The following is a 23,007-nucleotide window of genomic DNA, read 5'->3' as shown; positions in this document are numbered from 1 at the left end:
CCCTTCTACCACAAAAGTTCCTCCAAATAGAAGTTCCTCCATTTTCTTTTTTAAAAATGTAAATTTGACAGATGACTTCAGTTCAAGTACATTTCAATGTGTTTTTGTGATCTGCATCATCCACCCTTCTGCTGTGACACACACATTAAGTTCCGCAGATCAGCAGCCACGTTTTGAAGAACTGGTCTTTCAGGATTCCTAGGTTGCATTCTTATATCCATGGTTTTAACATGATGGCATTTTGCAGATTCTATGCAGATGAAAAGCCCTTGCTGAAATAGTTTTTGACAATGAAAAATGGTGTGATTAAGTACCTCTTACCCTCTGTCCCCTCAAAGAATGCAAACAACATATTGGAGGTTGGAACCTTCTCTGTGAAATGATGTTCACCCAGTCACTTTGATCCATTGTTCGTTTGGGGGACATAATTCTTAGTGGCATGGAACACCCATTTTTAGAGAGAGATGATCAGTGCTTCTGAAGTTCATGGTCACCATCAATAATGACAATAGCAGCTTTTCTTGTATTCACATTCACCGGCTAGACAGTATTGTATGCTTTTGCTTAGGTCTAAAATAAGCAGGTAACCAGAACAATAATCAGTGCAGATAAATAGGATAAGCTCTAAGTACATCTAAATTAGTTTACATTTATTAGCTAAATAAGGCAGGAAGAGAATAAATGTTACCACACTGAAATCAGCAGTGATCAGAATGTCATAGCAATTGAATCCACATCCAAAATTATGTTGATTATATTATTGTGTTGCTAGAACCCAAGACCTGTCAACCCCAGGGAGTAAGGTTCCCAACACTGTCTTAGCAAATGCTGATTGATTGAGGACCATGGAGTTTGGGAAATTCCTTGAGTAAGGGAAATTCCTTGAGTATCACTTTGTGTTGGCCATTTTTTCCTCAGGGGTGGGAATCTGGGCCTGGGAGCTTGCAACTCCCTGCCCCAGGACAGTAAATGGGAAAAATGATCAGCCTAATTATAAAAACTGTCCAGAAGTCACTTTGCAAAAATATGTGCGAAACCCCACAGGTCAATTGGGGCAGAGCAGGAATCCCCCAGCACCAACCTCTGAGACTGGTTAGGTTTCTGATACTTCTACACATGGAGGGAAGAAACTAGGAATGTATGATGGGGTGGTAATTTCTGTATGCATTCTCATCTTGCCTATTTTTTGTTTGTTTTTGGTGTTCCTAGTTTGAATTTTTAACACCATATTAGATCATGTTTATGCCATTGTGTGTTATTGTATGTCATTACATGTTATTGATTTATTTGCATTTATATCCTCCTTTCTGACCAATCAGGGTGACCAAGGCAGCTTTACACTATTATATCTCATATGTACACAAACTGGGGCATAATAACATTAACACTACTGTAAAATTTAACAAGAAAAACCAATCTAAAAAACCCCCACAGAAAATAAAAAAATGTCCAGAGCTATACAATACTGAAACAATATTTGTGTGTCTCCAAACAGTGAGGTTGGTAAATTCAGTAGAAACTGAATATATTGTGAGTAGAAACTCACACTATATTGCTCACACTAAATTACCTGCCTATCAATATTCTTCTCACCTTGACACAGAGAGTACTCCATCTTTCTGTGTTATCCCTCTGAGGATGCCAGTCACAGCTGCTGGTGAAACATCAGGTCCTACAATGCCAAGACCATAGTCATACAGCCCAGAAAATCTACAACAACTAACACAAGACAACAGCTTGGGTTTATCTGGTTTATCTTAAACAGCTTATCTATGCCCTACAATTAACTATGCTAACACATTTGAAGGAACAGGCTGCACTAGGCTGCCTGATCATGGCTGCTCTTGTTGGACAGATCCACCCTGATGCCATACTTGGCCAATGTCTTTCACCAGCCTGGTTTATCATCACCTGCCCATAATGAGCTGAGAGGTGACCAGCCCCATCCTGGCTAGCTGGGGGAAGTATGGCAAAGATATATGCTTGTCAGTCATGCCTCCCCATTGGCTGGTTCCCCCTTCAGATTGTCCAATGAGTCTCATGCTTCATTTGAAAACATGGGGCCCGGGCAAACTAATCCCTGGCCTTCACACCAGGAATTCCTCTTTCAAGATGGCAGCTGTTTTCTGAGAATTGTGGTGAACATCAACTTCAATTCATGTTATTTAGAAGATTCACAGTGCCATCCTAAAAACACTTTCCTGGGGATAAGCCCCACTAAATAGATTTGACTGGCTTCTGAGGCTGAGTGAGCCTTTTTAGGATTGCTTCTCCGTGAGTTCAAAGTATTATTGATGTGGTACAGAAAACCTATAATGAATATAACAACAATTTATTGGGTCACAATCAAGCAACAGGAAAAAAATGAGGAGTGCAGCTCTTATTTTATCACCCATTTGGGTCAGGATCGGAATGGGGGTCTTTTCCTTTCTGGGAGCCCTTTCAGTCATTAAATTAGCAACACGGCAGTAGGACAATGCTTCTAAGCTCTAACAACTTTAATCTGGCAGTTTCCTCCCTTCTCCGTTTTGTTTGCCTAGAGATTTCTCTTTTCTATTCCTTGCTTGCTGAATGGGGGGGGGGGGGGGGGGGGGAGGGGAGGGAAACAAAATGAAAATCATTTAGCTTCCTTCAGAAACCTGGATATAAATGCAGGTTTGCATTTCATTTCCATTTCAAACGCATAAATAAAACTCTTCCCTGTGTTTAGGGCTTGGCAGGAGGAGCACCCAGTGGCATCAAAGAAATTAACTCCAATCATTCACTGAGAGTCTTCAGTTCTGGTACGTATCCATTTAAGTTAGAAAACTGATATTTAAGGCTTTGCATTGACTGCTGCGAGGCTTATTCCTTTTCTATTGCAACAGAATAAGTGAGAGAATGAGAACGGAAATACAAACCTCCTTCCATAGAATAAAAGGAAGACATTGGCTGCATTCACACGCACTAAATAATCCACTTTCAATCCACTTTCAGTACACTTCTAAAGTGGATTTTACAGTGGCCCAGTCTGCATCTAGCATTTGCTCCGCTGCTTTACCAAACCCACACTGGAACAGAAAAAGATGCGGCTCAAAACCACATTCAAATACCCCCGGCCAACGCCATACTGACTGCAGAGTCACCCCTGAATAACCATAAAGCAGCCATAAATCTATGCAGGCGACTACCATAAAACCAAGAGATCAAGGGAAGTGAAAGCAGCATGCAGTCTGGACGCTGCCATAAAATCCGACCATCAAAGTGAAAGCGGCATGCAATAAGGGCCCTTTCTGCACTATCCTTTTAATCGATGTTCACCATGATGTCCTCCAAACAATTCTGCACTAAAATCAAATTCAGCCTTCTTTTTAATCCACTTGTTTCCCCATTCTGTACTAAAATTGACTTCAACCTTCTTTTTATTCTGCGCCCCCCCCCCCATTCTGCGTTACATTACCTCCCTTCAGTAGTCAGGCTGGTTTCAGCCTGCTGTTGCCCCAGAGTTATTTGGATGCTGTTTTGCCGTAGACTTAAATTGCCTTGACTTGAACACTGATAAAATATGGAGTGGCAGGCAAATGCGGAAAGGACCTGTGTGAACTGGCAAAATCCAGTAGGAAAGTGGATTGAAAGTGGATTATTTAGTGTGTTTGACAGCAGCCATTGTTTAGTTTGTGTGTGTTACTTATTTGTGGCTTTTTCTCCGGTGAACGAATTTTGCCAATTGCCCTAGGTGAGCAGTGGGGCAATATAACTTACTGCCAGTGGTTTAGTAAGAGTGCCAGATTCTAGGCATCTTCGAGATAGTTGTACTTGGGCTTTGGCATAGGATCCTGTGCAGAACCTCACCCAGTTTGTGCCAGCGAAAATCCCTAGTCTGGTTTGTGATGCTACCAGAATGCCAGGTCCCATGCTTTCCACTTAACACGTTTCCAAGGAACACTTATGTATAATTAATAGAAGTGGAATAAATTCTATGTAGCTTAATAGGAGGACAGAAGTAGTGATAAAAAGAGAAGTCCCATTGGTTATAATTAAAAAATATCGCTGACTGAAGGTGAGCATTATCGGGCCAATGACAAAAACTAGACGTGGAATAAATTGTAGGAATTAAGCCTTCTGTGCTTCAGATGCTTCAGTGTATGATTTTCTCTGATTTATTTGTTTGCTTCATTGATACCCCAACTTTCTCTCCAAGGGGACCCAAAGCGGCTTATGTCAATTCTCTGTTTTATCCTCACAACAAAGCTATGAAGTGGGTTAAGCTTAGTGTGTGAGATTGGCCCAAGATCATCCGGCAACCTTTCCTGGCAGAGTGGGGATTTAAGCCTTGCTCTCCTAGATAGTAGTTCAACACTCTAACCACTTTTTGAGCTACATTTACCACTAGATTTAGTACCAGAGGTAAATAGGTAAGATGCATGCCATCCCTCTTCTCCTGTTCTAACATATGCTAATCTTTTTGAGCCTGTGGGCACCTTTGGAATTCTTATAAAGGGCAGTAGGGTGCAACCACAAAATGGCTGCCATTGGAGGTGGAGCCAACCACAAAATGGCTGCCACAGGGAGCAGAGCGCACCACAAATGTCAGGGAGTGAGGTTATACATAACACTAGTAACACTCAACGGGGGACCTCAAAGTAGCTGTTTTATTGCAAAAGAATTTCAGAAAGAGACTGGAATGGGAGATTGCTGAATTACAAGTTATTACAACACTCAGGATGATGGAACCTCAAGGATTTAACAGAAAGATTGAGTTCTTATCTCACTACACATGCTAAGTCACTCATTTCTCCCTTATACCTAGAATTAAACTTTGTTGGTGTTAAAGGTGCCACTAGATTCAAACTTACTTCTCACATCTGTTTGTTTACCTTTATTATCTGTATGCTAATTTGTTGCTATTCATAGGTCTTACCAACTGCTTAGCTATACTTACCGCTATACTTATCGCTCAGTTACTTATGCATCTTGACTCTAATTAGCTCTTCCTAGGCCCTGTTCATACGAGCCCATTTGGGCCGGGAGCGGGACAGAACGGGGGCGGAGCAAACCGGCGCGATCCCACCTCAACATCTGGGGAGCGTGCCGGATCCGTCCCGGATCCGTCCCTTCCAGCGTTGCTCTGCACCAAAAAAGAACCACCTCCCGAGGTGGTTTTTTCTGAAGGGCCGCAGCAACTCTGGCCGTGGGATCGCCGGCGCGTCCTTGCGCCGGCGCATCCCCGGCCCCTGGCCGAACTGCGCATGTGTGAGCATGCGCAGTTCGCCAGGCTCCCCTTTCCACCGTCGCGTTCTCCCCAACATCTGATCATGCCGGGGAGCGTTGCGACGCGGCTCGGGGGGTCTGTGAGATCCCGCCTCGCTGTCCCAACTTTGCTGCGGCTCATATTAGCCGCAGTACAAGCGTCTTATTCCCTGCCGTGTGGCAGGGACCCTAGAGACTCCTCTCCTCTCTCTACCTCCTCTCTCTGCCTGTAAATAATGGTTGAGGAAGTCTTGTTTCCGTGTATCTAAAGAAGTGTGCATGCACATGAAAGCTTATATTCAGAAAGAATTAAACTTTTTTGATCTTAAAGGTGCCACCGTACTCAAACTTTGTCCTAATAGTAACACTTCAACATTTCGGACAGAAGCTGCTTTTAAAAATGAACATTTTAAAAATATATATTTTCTTGCTTACACACAATTTACCTTCAGTCAGATCCTTGGGCTGTGGTGGCGGCTGCTGCCAAAGCCACTTTTTAAAAGGTGTGCACAGCCAATCAGATCTCCAATAACCAATCAGAATCCTGTTGGGCAAAGGCCCATTCACTTTGTAAAAACTCTTGGCGGGTACCAGGAAAGGTCTCAAGGGGACCAAGGCATCCACAGGAACCAGGCTAGGGACCCCTGTGCTAAGCAATATGGAAAACTGAGATAAGTGCTGGTCCCATCTCAGTTCCTCATGTTGGCAAGGTTGGCAAGGTGACACCATCAACTGGCTCTATATTAAGGCTTATGCCTTCTTTTTTTAACAGTTTTTAAACAAAACATGGATTAACAAATCAACACACAAATCAACAAACAAATAACAAAGGACTTCTCTCAGTGGACCCACTTAAGTGGCCAAGTCCCCAACATCCTGCAATTTGAGACCCGTGAACGAACGCATGAATCTGCTGACCAATGATTATATTGATTCAGACCATTGGTCCATCGAGAGCAGTACTTGTGTACTCAGACTGTCAGCAATTCTCCAGCAGCTCATCATGCAGAGGTGTTTCACATCACCCGCTAGCTGTTCTTTTTTAAAAAACTAGAGATGCCAGGGATCGAACCTTCTCCATCACAAGCAGATCTTCCACTGAGCCACGGCCAGTCCCCATCTCCTCTTATGGTAGGAGATGATGATGTCACACTAATGGCCCCATGTACCACTAGATATTGCACATCATGGTTTCTGTCTGTAGTCACATGCATGTGGCTTTGAAGAGAACGACTAGTCACCTGACTTTAAACAAAAGACAATGTGATAAATGTGTAATATAGTTGAGCTGTTATCAGGGGTCCCGAATCTTTTTCAGCCCGCAAGCAACTTTGGAATTTTGAGAGGTGTGGCCATCTAAAAAATGGCTAAGAGTCCCGAGAGAGAGGGCATAATGTGCACAGAATTAGTGTGTGCTAATTTGCATTTATAGTTGCAAATTTGCACATTATTGTAATTTACATCGAAATGCAGCACGCCATAGTGCCAGCTCTGTCTGTTACCAAGTCATTAAATGTTGATAGGAAACTCTTCAAGCCCCTTGCTCTCCCCTCTGACAGCCCCTCATCTTTAATTTACTCCAGACAGCCTGGTGAGCCTCAGCAGCCCCTTTTCCAGCTGTTGGTACCTCTGGAAACCACACGGCTGCTTAGGGATCTGGCAGCCCCTGCCACTTCTGCTGATTTTATTGGACAGAAGCAAAACCTGGACCTTTCAGAGGATGGGCCTCAAAAGAGAGGACTGTCCGCTGATATTTCTTTGTATATCAATATCTTGTTATCAATATTAGAATAATAAGTTCTATAAAATACAAACTTTACAGATTAACACAGAAGCAAAATTACACACAACTAATTCCAATAAAGACCAAAAGCCAAACCGGTGCCAACAATTGTTGGAAGTTCCAGACGTGATGTCCCTGTGTCTCAGACCTCCAGACGTAATAGCAAGAGAGACTACATAGCTAGACAGGCACAATTACCTTTCTTCTTGTGTTTACTCTCCTGCCACTGTCCCCTTTGAAATGCAGATTGTGTCCTTAGGGACCATTTCCCCTTCCTTCCCTTCTCTCTTAGATGAAGACAAACTCTCTCCTCTGAGTGCACCAAGAGAAGAGAGAGACATGTGGTCTTCTCTTGGCACCAGGAGGCAGCCGGCCTTTTGACATCTGCTTCCATCCTTTAGCTAGTAAGTTAGCTTTCTTTCCTATCCAAAGTGTACTTCTAGTAAGTTAGCAATCTTTCCTATCCAAAGTGTACTTCTCAAATAAAGACAGAAGTATTTCTCTTCTAAACTTGCAACATGGCTGTGTAGCTTTGTAAGCTGAGTAATCTGATAAGTAATGCTGTTGCATTCGTAGCTTTATTTAAACGCTCTGCTAACTAGTGGTAACTGGACTAACCCCATGAATTAACCCCAATAACAGTCTCAAAAAACTCAATAATGGCCCCGTTCACACGGAGAAGTTGCTACGCTGAAGACACGGATGATAGAAGGATTTTCCGGGCGCAAGCACACCGCAACATCTGGGAAGCGTAGTGCACCCGTGGCTAACCCGTGGTTTGTTGCCGGAGATGCAAAATAAAAAACCACCACATACAATGTACTAGTTTCCAGAAAACATGGGGCAAGGGCGGGCATCTGATCGTGTTTCCGCTGGAAACCCGTGGCATCCAGCACCCGCCCATGTCCCGTTGCAAACCGAATGGTTTTTTTAAAGTCTCCACAGGATGCGCACAAACGATCATGCATATGCACAAACTTCGGTGAGACAAAAAAAATATCCCGTTTGCCATGGAAGCGGCATGGCGCGATTGCCGGTGTGCAGACTAGCCGCTGCAAACTAGCCGTGTGATCGGCACCTAACGGCCTAACCATGGGACCTTGACAGGACATCTGATCGAGCTGTCGTGCGTTACTTTGTTCCAGGGCAAACAGCCACGCTCCCCCCCCCCCGCATTTTCCGGCCCGTATGACCGGGGCCAATGATGATGTACACAAGTCTCTAAGGACTCAATAATGTTGATGCAGCACAGTCTCTAAGGTCTCAAAGTGTAAAGATGAAGCAACAACATGCATCCCAGGCTGTATACATGTTTCCAGTATTCTTCACTGTCACATGTCACAATCTTTCAATCAGAACCAATGAATTACAGTGACCCTATCGGGTTTTCAAGGCAAGAGACATTCAGTGGTGGTTTGCCATTGCCTGCCTCTGCTTAGTGACCCTGGACTCCCTTGGTGGTCTCTCATCCAAATACTAACCAGGGCCAACCTTGCTTAGCTTCTGAGATCTGGCAGGATCAGACTAGCCTGGGCCATTCAAGAAAGGGTCATTTGGGCCTTGCCCATGGCTATTGCAGTTTCATTGTTTTAGTGGATTTTTAAATCACTGAATACAGATCTGACTCTAAAGCTCTTAACATGAATCTAAACTTCCCCCCCTGTGCATTCACTGTTGAAATGAAGCCTGTTTTTTCTCAGCAAAGAAACTTTGATACAAAATATAAAAATAACAACTTTGCCTTGTCTTTTGTGAATTACCCTACAATGCTTTTGCAAATCTTTCTTGTATTGTCCTGTATCGCTTTGGTAATTTTGTGTGGGAGGAGGAGAGATTACGACAGGTAAAGATTTCAATGCCTCCAAAATAAAATGTAATGTTAGATTTTACAGATTGTTTGAGAATAGCTTGGGTGTTTAAAAAGCTTCCAAACCTGTTCCATTTTCTAGTCACAATTCTACCAATTTTCCAGTCATTTTGGTAGTTTTCATTCTAATAAGGCTTTCATGATACATCTCCTCTAGACAACAGAGATGAGATCCCCTGGAGAAAACAGGTGCTTTAGAGGATGGACTCTATGGCTTTATACCTCAGTGAGATCTCTTCCGTCCCCAAAGTCACCCTCTCCAAGTTCCACCTTCAAATCTCCAGAAATTTACCAAACCAGTGTTGGCAAGTCTATATACTGTGCAGTTAAAAAGGCCCAGGTGCAATCAGTGGCATCTCCTCCAGTTAAGGTGTTGGGAAAGACCTTTGTCTTCCTGAGATCCTAGAGAGCTGATCCCAGTCAGAGTAGAAAATAATGAGCTAGAGAGACCAATCACCTGACTTGGTATAAAACAGTTTCATGTTTTCCTGTGATATTAGGTGATAGAGACGTACTGTCAGAAAGCAGTGAATCAAAATCTAATCTAGAGATGCCCCATTTGTTTCCCCAGCTTGGAAAGGTAACTTATCTGAATGAAATTTCCTTCCTTCCTAGAAACCAAATAGGCCATATCTTTTCGCTAGTAGCATCATATGTGCAAACACACTGTACTTTCAGTTTCCAATACCCCATGCCATCTTTAGCATTGCATTTGACCTGAGTGGTGAAAGGGGAGGGAAGGGCAGGGATGGGATGGGATGGGAGGATTGGACTGGGAAGGTAACTGCTTGACAGGGACCTAGTCCAACTAAAAAGAATAGCCCATCTTTACACCAAACAGGTGCTGAGGTTCAGGGTTTCTATCGTGTCTTAAAAATAATTTAAATGGGTGGGAGAGGCAGACATACTGTTGATAGTAATGGTTATGGGTTGGGTTCCACAATCCATACATTGATGTAAGGATTACAGATCTTTCCTGATACTCCCCCCAAAACAACAACAACAGTCCTTCCAGATCCTGGGAAAGTATTCCCAGCGTTGCAAGACCCATATAGTTTAATAGCCACATAGTATTCCCAGCATTGCAAGACCCATATAGTTTAATAGCCACATAGATCAGGAAATAGCAGTGAGAAGGGAGGGGTGAAATTACCCTTTCTCTTCTATTAATAGGAATTGACAGTCTGTCTCTCTCTCAGTCTATTAGACCAGTAGACACCATGTGGGCCAAGTGGGGAACAACTAGAAGGTGGCAATCAGAAGAACACAGTTGCCATGTGCAGCCATATGGGGAATGGGTTGTCATGTGGTTAACTCAGGCCAATCTAAAATACTGGCCTGGGTCACACTCACCACTGGGAGGGGGTGAGCATTCTCCTCATTATTTTCCCACTCTGAAATGGCCCCAGGATGCCATTATTGCTCTGTTGTGGAAAGCATACAAATACTTACAGGACCCACTTAGAGTTAATAGAAACCGGGACGTATGGAGCCTGTTCAATTTCATGCACAATTAATGTAAAAATCAGCTGCTTGATGCATGCATGAACTGGAATCTGGACCACAGGAACGCTATGAAGTTTGTGTTTCTGAGCTGGTTCTTAACTTTAAAGTACTGGCTCTTAACTTTACTGGTTCTTAAGTGGTTCTTAACTTTAAGGCCCTAAACATCTTGGGGCCATGTACTTGAAGGACCACCTGCTTTCGTAGTATCCAACCCATCAGTTAAGGTCTGCCTCTCAAACCCTACTCTGTGTTCCTCCACCTACAGAAGTGGGGCAGATGGTGACTAGAGACAGGGCATTTTCTGTGGTGGCACCTCACTTTTGGAATCCCTTCCCCCTTAAGGCTTGCCTGGGACCTACTTTCCTTTCCTTTAGGTGTCAGGCTAAAACACATCTTTTTACTCAGGCATTTAATTAGGGGTTTTATCTTATCAGCTTTACAGTGGTAGCTTTTATGCTGCTTGGGTTTAACAACTTGTGTTTTAACGTTGTGGTTTTTCATTGTAAACCACCTCAATAAAGGATTCTGCAGAGGTGGCATAGAAATACTCTAAATAAATAAAGATTTGGTTGTTGCACTACATATTAAGGGCACAGAAACCTTGTATAGAGTTGGCAGCTCCGGGTTTGGAAATACCTGGAGATTTTGGGGGTGGAGCCTGTAGAAGGCAGGGTTTAGGGAGGGGAAGGATTTCAATAGAGTATGATACCATAGTGTCTATCTTTCAAAGCAGCCATTTTCTCCAGGTAAAATGATCTCTATCGTTCAGAGGTCAGTTGTTATCCCTGTCTCCAGACACTACTTAAAAGCTGGCAAACCTATGTACACATGACATATTAGTGTATAGTTCATGTGTTCTGGAATACAGGCAGAGTAAGGCAACAAATCTAGGCCACAGAGCAAGGTAACAGAGCTAGATCATAGTCAAGAGTCCAGTCCAGGGGCCAAATATGTTTATCAGCAGTCAGAGTTCATGGGTTGTTCAGGAAAGTAGAGTCAATTCAGTCTAAGGTCATTAGTCAGCAAGGTTCAGGCAGGTCCAAAAAGCAGAGTTGAGGGTCAGTCCAAAGGTCACAGGAGGTGGGCAGAGTCCAGAGTTGTGGTTGCAAAGTTCACAGGGTTGTGACAAGTTACTTCTACAATCTTCCATTATCCAGGTCTGGTTTATATAGCCATTCCCTAACAAGTCTGATTTACAGACATCTGCTTGGACGTGCTCCTGCATTTACTCAAAACTGCTATCAGTAAGCAATTGGCACCTAGCCAAGAAGCAAGCACTCTGTTTGCATGTCCTTGAGTCTTGTCAGAGCTTTTCCCTTCACTGTTCAATTAACGAAGGGGAGCCTGGTGGGCTGCTTTCCTGCAGTTGTGCTTCATCGGCTACTTCAGAGCTGCCAGCAATGAATCTTGAAGCTCCTGCATCTCTAATTCACCAACTTTACCTGATTCAGAGCTGGCTGCATGTGGCTCCTCGACCCCTGAGGAGTCTTCAGCCACACTGGACTCAGGCTGGTCAAGCTGGCCATGGCATCATGCACTCATAGAGGAGAAGAAGCAAGTGTACCTATCCTATTCCTATTTGCAGCCAAGCACTCTGGTCCCACCCCATCATATGTGCATTTGCTGCACATGGGCACAGAACCAGTGAATATATGTGCATGGGCTGCTTCTCCATGATTGGGAACATGATTCCCAATTATGGGCACAGTCAGAGGTCGATTCGGGAGGGATCGCAGGGGATCGCAGTTCCCCTGGGTGAGGTGCGGGGGGGCACACAATGAAGCCCCGCCCCTTGCTTTTGGCCACCCCGCTTCCGGCCCTCATTCAGCCAGGAGGAGGCAGATGAAGAGGGAGGGTAAGTTGCTTCCTCCTCGCCTCTTCCCACCCCTGCCTGCCTGGGGCCAGGGAGGGCCTTGGCGGGGCTTCCTCACACTCCTGCCGGCCTTGCAGGTCCACTGCCGGGCCCCTGATGTCAGGGGGTGTGGCATATACTAATGAGGTATGCTAATGAGTTCCCCTAGCTCTTTTTCTACAAAACTACCCCTGGGCACAGCATAGGTATAGTGCCCAAATAGCTTATGCCTGTGGGTTCTGTGGGGCTAAATCAGAAACATAACTTGGAAGAAAAAAACTAATGCAGAATTTATTTAATTCAAAAGCATTCCAACTTTCAGAATTATATCAACAAGATTTATCTAGCAAAATACCTATGTATAGCAACTGAGTTCAATTAAACCATTCTGTTAATTTATTTTTAATGTATTCATTTATTTAATCCTTCCAAATGCTATAATAGGGAAACAGGTCAAAAGATCAATGGAAAAGAAATGTTGTAACCTTTACCTAACTTTCTTCAACCTTATGTTCAAACCATAACTCCTTGTTTGTTTAACCCTGTGGGCTGTGTATCTCAGGGAAAGAACACACACACAAGTGAAGATCTCAGTCTATATATGTTTTAGGATATGAATAAATGGTGGCAGCGTGTGAATGGAACAGTGTTTGAGTCCCCCACCCCAATAACTCTGCGAAGTGTTAGAGTGAGGGGATAGTATTAAAGGAGGCTGAGTTACCCTGTTTGCTGTTGTCTCTGTATGAAAGAGGACCTGAGAGGTGAAATGGTCATGGGTCTCTATATATTTTAGAAGAGGCAAGAAGGGTAGTGACCTGTGACATCCTGACACACTTGCAGCTCTGAACCTAAGAGAGTGTGGTTGTGTGGGGTGGTAGGCACTCTGTGTGAGTGAAGGGGAGTAACACAAGTCTGATGCAAAGTCCTTGTATTGTTCCCCAGTGAACACGAGGACTTTTTAATGTGTAGATAAGTCCTAAATTAATATCCTTTTATGACCAGACATGCAAGATGATAGACTGTTGTTTTAAGCTATGGATCCAAAGAGACTAATAATACTGTGATCTACTACACATTTACAGGGGCATGGTTGCCCTTTAAACTGCCTAATTCCCAGGCATCTGAAGTGCTCGTATGCCATCTTAAGCGGTCAGTAGATCTTGTTGTAAGGATAGTTTAATCTCCGGTTGTTTGGAGGGGTTTTTTTAGTAAATGAATGAGTTCTGGACTTTAATCCTTGGGTAAATGTCAAACTGGAGATGGTAGAAACCAAAGTCCTGTCTTCTCTTTAGGAATGGGTGTTTAATGAAAAATGAAGATGCCAAACTCTTAAAAAAATACTTCTACTACATCTGATATAATAAAAATTCCAAGACCCCAACAATTTTGTTTTATGATAGTGGTATGAACATAAAGTGCCCTGACCTGGATAGCCCAGGCTAGCGCAATCTCATCAGATCTCAAAAGCTAAGCAGGGTTGGCCCTAGTTAGTATTTGGATGGGAGACCACCAAGGAATACTAGGGTCATGATGTGAAGGGAGGCAATGACAAACCACTTCTGAATGTCCTCTTTCCTTGAAAATCCTATGGGGTCGCCCTAAGTCAACTATGACTTGACGGCACAAAATAAAAATGTCTGTCTTGTCTGTCTGTCTGTCTGTCTGTCTGTATCTATCTATCTGTCTGTCTGTCTGTCTATCTATCTGCACTGCATCAAGAAGGAGAATTGGTTGAGTTTACCCTACATTGTGGTTCATTTTAGGAAGAAATAAAGATAATCTCTCCCTCCTTCTCACTATCTCTAGTTTCTGAGGCCTTAGGGCTGGAACTCTCACTGACAGAATCTGCCTTCTAAGGAAGGGAGGGGTCTTGATACTGTAAGACATCCAGAAGCCAAAAAGACCCTGAACTCTGCAAAAAAAGAAAGAAAGAAAACAGTCAAGAAAAACTCACAACAGTTACTAGCAGTGTAGACAAAAACTAATTTATTATTCCCTGTCTTAGTCCATGACTGGCTCAGTTATGTATTGCTGCAGTTAAGCTGCCTTAACTTGGTCAGAGTCCAAGAAATATATATAAGACAGAAGATTACTCTATTGAATGGGAGAAGAGATCCAACCCCCATACTTATTTGCAAAGTAATTGTTCCCTCGAGAGAGGCCAATGCGTGAAACAGGCTGGAAATGAGAGATACTGTTTTGTCTATACAGTTTGTTGTGTAGTGTCTGTGTAGGGGGGTGTTGTTTATTGCCTCTACTGGTGTTGTCCTTTTTGTGCACTTAGGAGCCATTCCACTAAAGTAGCATGCCAAAGACCTTTGGGTATCAGCACAGCAAACATGAATGATCACATTTTCAAACACATCCTTGCGATATGTGCGCTGATGAAAGGGCGCTGTGCTATTTGTTTTACTTTATTTATTTAAAAGCATTTCTAACCCACCTTAGTGTCGTTTCTGTCCCCCAGGGCAACTTGAAGGAGAATTTAAACCAACCAAATCAGAATAATGGACACCTTACTACTACTCTGTACAAGGAACACAGAGAGTTCTCTCTTTCCTCTCCATTCCTGCAGTCCCTTTTGACAGTGAGAAAGAGCCTTCTCAGGGCCATGGGATCTACATGGAGGAATAGCTATATGGGCTGAGGAAATGAGGGAGTGGTCTTTTGGAAGTGTAGTTGGGCTGATCTCCCTCTTCTGGGTGCATAGTTGTGTTTAGGAATGGGATTGACCTTATCCCTCTGCCTCCCCTCCCCACTGCAGCCCACTGACCAGCTTTGCTGTTCCTCCACACATATCCCACGGCCCTGGGAGTTATCTTTTTGGGGACTAAAAGGGGCTGATGGAATGGAGAGGAATGTGGGGAAACTTCTATGCACGGATGCTTGAGTATCTGCCACTAAGTAAGAAAATTCAGGAAAACAGCAGCCCCTCAAAAATCTAAATCAGTTTAGGGGTCCCAAAAGTTCGAAAAACTCTAGATAATAAACATGGCTAGCATCACTGTATGCCCTGACCTGGATGATCCACGATAGCCTGATCTCATCAGATCTCAGAAGCTAGGCAAGGTTGGCCCTGGCTAGTATTTGGATGGGAGACTGCCATGGAATTCTAGGGTCACTATGCAGAGCAAGGCAATGGCAAACCACCTCTGTTAGTCTCTTGCCTTGTAAACACTATGGGGTCGGCTGTGATTTGACAGCACTTTACACATACAGTGTCATTGGCTGCAGTCATGCACACTAAATAAGCTACTTTCAATCTACTTTCAGTGCACTTTCCAACTGGATTTTACTATCTGAACTGGCAAAATCCAGTTGGAAAGTGCATTGAAAGCAGATTGAAAATGGATTATGGGAGACATGTGGACTCCTAAAACTACCTTGTACTGAATCAGACCATTGGTCCATCAAATATGTATTGTCTACTCAGACTGGCAGTGATGTTCCAGATTCTCAAGTATGGCCCCGGTCACACGGGAGGTTTAGGGCCGGAAGAGGGCCGGATCGGGGGTGCAGCAAACGGGTGCGATCACACCATGACATCTGGGAAGCGGTGCGCACCCATCCCCGATCTGGCCTTTCAGGCCGAAAATGTGCATGAAAAAAGAACCTGCAAAAGAGCAGGGCCTACCCAAAACGCCGCAGCAAGCGCAGCCGTGAGATCGCCGGCGCGGCCGTCTGCAGGAGCAATCGAGGCTCCCGGCTGAACTGCGCATGCGCACACATGTGCAGCCGGCTGCCTCACTCTCCCTTCTGTGGCTCCCCCCCCCGGCATCTGATCGTGCCGGGGAGGAACTGCGTGGCGGCTCAGGGGATCTATCTGATCCCGCCGCCGCGTGTCTCTTTTCATGCGGCTCTAAAAAGCCGCACTTTGGCCATGCTTCCCCCCCCGCCCCATGTGGCAGGGGCCTATAGATCTTTTCAAACAACTTCTACCTGGTCTTTTTAAGTAGAGGGGCCAGTGATTGAACTTGGGATCTCCTGGCTGCGGTCACACGGAACATTAGCCATGCGAGTCAGACGGAAGACATGCGGGTTTTCGGGGCGCGATCTCACCGGCACATCTGGGAAGTGTAGCACTCCCGTGGCTCAAACGAGGCTTCCTGCCGAAACCACGCGGCAAAAAACTAGTACCTCCGAGGTACTAGTTTACGGAAACCGCGGGGCAAGGGCGGGCGTCTGATCGCGTTTCCGGTGGCATCCGGCGCCCGCCCATGTTCCCTGGCGAAAAAGTTTTTTTTTCCTTCAAGTCTTTGTGGATGCGCAAAAGCACACAACGGAGCATGCGCAGTCATGGTGTAAACAAAAAAAAAACCTTCCAGTTTGCCGCACCGCGCACTTCGTTTTTGCGCGTGGGATTGTCCTGCGATCGGCACCTCTCCTTTCCCACGGAACCTCCACAGTACCTCCACGGGAGGTCTGATCAGGTAACCGTGCCTTAGTTTGCCCCGGGGCAAACTGCCACACTTCCCCCCCGCGGTTTCCTGCCCGTGTGACCGGGACCCCTATATGCCAACCAGAGGTTCTACTACTGAGCCACAGCCTTTGGTTGTTAGATACAGATATTTTAAAAAATGATCAAAGGAAACCCTCCTATCTCTAAACTAAAAGAAAGCACTAGAGAATATTAGAATCTATCTGAAATTCCCAACATGTACCTCACAAGGTTAATTGTGCTTGGTAGGACGATCCTCTCCATGGATGTGAAACTTTCATTTATGGTGTTTCCAGCAGATGGGGTCCAAATAACAAAAATCCCTTTCAAACTGTTCTACACACCTGGAGGATGTAATGAATTTGTTTGCAGATAAGTTCATTACATGGTTCCCTCCATTAGCATATACCTTCCATTAAGAGGCATTGTTTAAGCAAGGGTTTTTTCAATCTTCAGTCATTCCAGTAAAATCATGTTGTGAAAATTATCTTTATTATTTCCAATTCTGCGTGAAATATAGTAGGATTACAAGCAGGAGTCCTAAAAAACAAGGAATCCCTAATGAGGGCCAGCTACATACTTAATTCCCCCCCCCCCATAAAGTTATCAAAAGATGCCTTTGGAAAAGAATTATAAATATGCCTTGGTGGTTCCATTAAGAATTGCATTAAAAAAGACTGTAAAACAGCAATGAAATATTTGCCTAAAAACCCACCCATTTATTGAGAATTAATTCACAACAGGCACAATATTTTACAACAGAATCCCAGCATACACATTTGCCATCATGCATATATTGAGCTACAAGCATAAACATACCCAGGAGTAACTTCATTTATTATAAACAAGTTTTGACAAAGGATGATTGAGGGCAAAACTATGCATTATGGGTAATATGGGGATGCCACCAGAAGCAGCATCAACATGTCAAGATTTGTCATGCATCATGTGCAGTGACACCTGGTTTGTATTATCATCATATTGTGCATTTCTTCACCTCTGACCCAGTGGTAGCCCCCGATCTGAAACAGGAGCAGCAAAAGAAATAACATGTTAAAGTCAAAACTTGGGGAGCAGGAAGGAGCTTTGGCTCAGTCATAGAACATCTGCCTTGCATGCAGAAGGTCCCAAGTTCAGTCCCTGTCATTGCAAGTAAAAATGACCAGGTGATGTGAAAGACCTCCACCTGAATCCCTGGAGAGCTGCTGCCAGTCAGAGTAGACAATAGTAACCTTGATAGCCCAATGATCTGACTCAGTATAACACACCTTCATCTGTTCAAGTGTTGCTGCATCTGTTGGGGAGCGGGAGAGAACTAGAGGTGGGGATTCTCTTTTGGCCACACCTCTGTCTTTTCTGTAATGCATATGTAATGTAATGCATATGCGGGATGGGCGGGGTATAAATATAATAAATAAATAAATAAATGCATCCCAAATATCTCATGCATCCTCTTTGTTTTGAATTATGTTTGGATGTGCAAAGCAGAAGTTCATACATCAACCCAACAGTGACTTGCACAGATTCCAGATATATGGGTAGACAGGCTTCCCAAGTACTTACCGTGATTCGGCGGGGGACACAGACGTCTTCGCAGGATCATTCCTGTGGGGACAACAGACGCGCCGCACCATGCCGTCGCCAGGAAGTGATGCTGGGTGACGCTCTGGCAATGGGGCTCGAAACTCGATGGTACCATCGAGTTTTCAGCCCCATTGCCAGAGCATCGCCCAGCGTCACTTCCTGGCGACGGCATGCTGCGTTACAGGGAGGAATGGTCCGTCCGGGGAGCATGTTTCCCCCGCCGGATCGCGGTAAGTACTTGGGAACCCTATGGGTAGACCATGCACTTCTCCATTGGGTTGTGTTTGTGTGTGCTGTATAAATCTCTTCTTTGCAAATTACCCAGGAAGTGTAAGATACTCATGTGCCTACTGTTTGTGCTTTTTGAGCATCTGAAGTAGACCTTTTCTGTAAGGAAATGCCTTAATAAATAAGAACTCGCTTTCCATTCCCCAGACACTAAGCCAAGACAACCTGAGTGCCAGAAAAAGTCCACAAACAGGATAATTCCACATCTCGCCCTTAATATGGAGAACATAGAATGTTCCTCACAGTGGTTAAGGTGCTTCCGTGCTAGGGCTGCCAAATGCCCCCGGGGGGCAGATTTCCCCCCGCTTTCAAGCCCTGATTCCCGCTCCCGTGGAATTGGGGCACGGGGGAAACCCCACCCCCGCGTGTGCGTCACCCGGAAGTGACATCGCACGCTGGGGGTGGGGCCACGCCATTTGAGGGGAAAACAAAGAGTTTTCCCCTCAAATGGCGTGGCCCCGCCCCCAGCGTGCGACGTCACTTCCGGGTGACGCACACGCAGCGCACGCACGCGCTACGCGCGCACGCAACAGACACCGGCCGGGAGCCCCCCGTTCCCGGCCGATTCACATTTGGCAACCCTATTCCGTGCTATCTATAAAGTGAAAATGTGGTATACACCTAAGATTTCCAACAGGCCTGAAGAAACATATCCTGTCCCTTTAACAGAGGATTAATGCTGAACAAGCTATTTGAAATGGCGGAAAATGACAAACTGACACTTGCGATGAGAGCCGATACAGAATGGACTTTTCAAAAAACTTGGAAGAGATTCTATGATTGGTATAATGTAATGTAATTGATGGACAAATGTAGTAATTTGAGAATGCAGAAAAGACAAGCTTAATAAAATAGATAATGAATTTAGACTTTTAATAAGCAGAAGGAGTGAGAAAAGTCTCTTGCTATATGTTATGTGTTGTTGGAGGTAGTTATGTGTTGTTTGTATGTATGTTTGTAGTGTATAAGGAAAAAAATAATAATAAAAGTGTACCCTGGGGTACTTAAAAACAAACAAACAGAGGATTAATGTGTGGAAAGGGCAACTGAAGCTTTTTATGGCATGAAGGTAAATAACATCACCTGGTAAATAACATCCCAAGAAGTTAAAGGGACAGGGCATTATTTTCCTCCAGGCTGTTGGCAACCCTATATACACATAGTCCCAAATAACCTAAGTATTAGAAAGATCTGAACACTAGATAATTTACATCTTACAGTCAAGATTCAGGGTATGATGTTTACATCGTAATAGAGCGAGCAGCACTCCAGCACAAAGTAAGTTAAGTCATGTATGGAACAGAACTTTGTCTCCTTGGCCAGTTTGGTGTAGTGGTTAAGTGCACAGACTCTAATCTGGGAGCACTGGGTTTGATTCCCCACTCCTCCACTCACAGCTGCTGGATGAACTTGGGCAAGCCATAGTTCTGTCAGAGGTGTTCAGTCAGAGCTCTCTCAGCCCCGCCTACCTCACAGGGTGTCTGTTGTGGGGAGGGGAAGGGAAAGGAGCTTATAAGCCACTCTGAGTGAAGGGCAGGGTATAAATCCAATCTCTTCCTTCTCCTCCTCTTCCTCCTCATTGTATTCAGGCTTGATGGGGAGGGATTTCCCACTGAAGACAGACCTATATATCTGTGCTTGCAGAACTTAAATACACAAGCACCAATATACAGCTGCATGCATAGATACACATGCACACAGTGGACAAACTGGTAACAGCACACACACATATTATTTAGTAGTACAATTTCTTGACCATGTGCCCAGCAGGAAAGCAGGAAACCGAGGCCACCCACAGACTAGGTAGACCTCTCTGTAATTCAGGACATTCCCCATGGAAACACAAAAGATGACTTTATAAATTACCAAGGGACACTGCAAACTTCATGGTGAGGATCTTCAGCAAGAGAACCTGTTTTGAAAGCCATGATCACTCATGAGTTGAGCCTAAGAGCTCCTCTCGTGCAGAATGCTGAATAGATTTACTTAGCCAATGGGGTGGAGTAGAGGAATTTCATTTCTACATGCATTGTGGGTCCTTTTGCAACTATGCAATAGTTGTGTGTGTGCGCGCACGTGCGTGTGTGTGTGAAACGCTGCCAGTTGCACTGCAACTGTATTATATGTATTGCTCTGTAATAATTGAAAGCAACTTACAAAAGAGGTTTGAACTGCTCACTGTTTCCTTGCCACCGAAGTCAGTTGAGGTTTGAACTGCTCACAAACAATTAAACTGCCCAATCAAAAGTAATCCCCAGCTCTTTTCATGTTATAGGTGAGCAGAATGTGAGATGAAGCAGAATGGGTTTGAACAACCTTAACTAGAAAAAGCAGTGGAGGACCAAAAAACAGTCGGATGAGGTCTGAAAAGTCTGCATGAAAAAACTGCGAACAGTTGACTATGGCCAGGGAACTTTACCATGCTGTGGCTCCCAAGAGCTTATAGGGGGAGGTTTTGAGGAATGGATTTCCAAATTAACCTTCTTCCCTGTTTTGAGTCTTTGCAGGTTCCTCAGTTTGCATCTCAATTTGGAACGATTAACAACCAGCCAGTATCTAGGTTGCCCTGATCTGGATGGCCCAGGCTGGCCTAATACTGTCGAATTTGAGAACCTAAACCAAGTCAGCCCTGGTTAGTGCTCCATGGGAGACCATCAAGAAAGTTCAGGGTCATTACACAGAGGCTGGCAATCCCATCTCTGTTCACCTCTAACCTAGAAAAACTTACAGGTTCACCATAAATATGCTGCGACTTATGGCATTTTCTATCAATATCTAGTTCATTTACTTTCTCCAGTTTCTGTCCATCAGATGCAATCTGGAGTCTAGACTTTATATTTTCTCACACAGTCCTTTATTCAGAGGTCTAACTGAATCAGGAACATCTGATTACACAAAAGGCAACTTGCCTCTGCGGCTGCTTAAATTATACAGCACTCAAAGCATATCTGAAGACGCAGCTCTAGGCAAACAACTATTGGTGCGATGCAGATGCTTCAAGATAACAATACGGGTAATAGCTTTTGATTTGAACTTGCTTTAGTTACTTTTAGAACAAGTAAAACTGGAGCAATTCACCCCTATCAGATATCTTTCCTTTGAAGGTTTGTAACTGATACAAAAAGGATTTGTGTAATTTCCAAGAGTGGTGGTGGTGGGGGGGAAGAATCAGTAAATTCTGTCAAGCTTGCACTGTGTGACCCTTTATTTCCTCCTCTCTGCCTGTCTATTATACTTTTAATCTATGTATCAGAGTAACTTTGGAATACATCTTATGTAAGCCTCTCAGTCATGGGTAAGGATATATAATTAATGTTGTTTGTATGTATAGGGCTGCCAAGCCCCCCTCCCCAAGCTTCCATTTCCTCCTGCTGCTCCAAACAGCAGTGATCAGGGGATTTTTAAAAGACAGAATCACTAACATGACTACATCATTTCCCAGGAAAACCTGGAAGTGACAGCAGGTTGCTCTAGGTAATATCAGAAACCAGGGCTTTTTTTGTAGAAAAAGCCCAGCAGGAACTCATTAGCATATTAGGCCACACCCAACAGCAGAAGCACATTAGCATATTAGGCCACACCCATGACAGCACAGCTCATTAGCATATTAGGCAACACCCCACATGTTGCCAGAAGTGTGGTCATCCAACCACACCCACCTTTTGCTTCTTATTCTGTTTACTTTGTTGTCAAAACCCAGGGCTTTTTTTGTAGCAGGAATTCCTTTGCATGTTAGGCCACACACCCCTAATGTAGCCAATCCTAATGAGTGTCTGCTGTTGGGTGTGGCCTATTATGCTAATGAGTTCCTGCTGGGTGTGGCCAACTCAGGAGCCAGCCGGAACTCCGTTCCTGTGCGTTCCTGCCCAAAAATAGCCCTGTCAGAAACCATAGAGTTTAAAAAAAATTCCTAGAACAATCAGCACTACCTGGAAGTGTCATAATCATGCCATCATCATCACCCCACCCCCAACCCTCCCTCTGGTTACCCTAGATTCAATAGGAGAGAGATTGTGTTGCAGTTTTGAGGGATCCAGCTAAGAGACACCAACTCCAGGAAGAGTCTCAGTTTCCTGATAGCCGTCACTGGTAAATCATGTGATGTCAAATAACCCTGTGGAATTTACTGCCACAAGACGAAATGATAGCCAGTAGTTTTCAGCGCTCGCCGCGGCCTGGTGGAATATGCTCCCATTTGAGATCAGGGCCCTGTGGGACTTATTACAGTTCTGCAAGGCCTGTAAAATGGAGCTGTTCTGCCAGCCTTTGGTCGAGGCAGCAGACATTCAATCATTCTGGCCTCCCCTGTCCATGGCCCCTTTCCCAGTGGCCTTACTGTAGTGGCTACTACTTGAGAAAGAAAGAAAGAAAGAAAGAAAGAAAGAAAGAAAGAAAGAAAGAAAGAAAGAAAGAAAGAAAGAAAGAAAGAAAGAGAGAGAAAGAGAGAAAGAGAGAGAAAG

This window comes from Gekko japonicus, unplaced genomic scaffold, assembly GCF_001447785.1.
Source record: "Gekko japonicus isolate JY-2015 unplaced genomic scaffold, Gekko_japonicus_V1.1 scaffold599, whole genome shotgun sequence".
Lineage (NCBI taxonomy): Eukaryota > Metazoa > Chordata > Lepidosauria > Squamata > Gekkonidae > Gekko > Gekko japonicus.
This window is presented reverse-complemented; position numbering follows the sequence as displayed.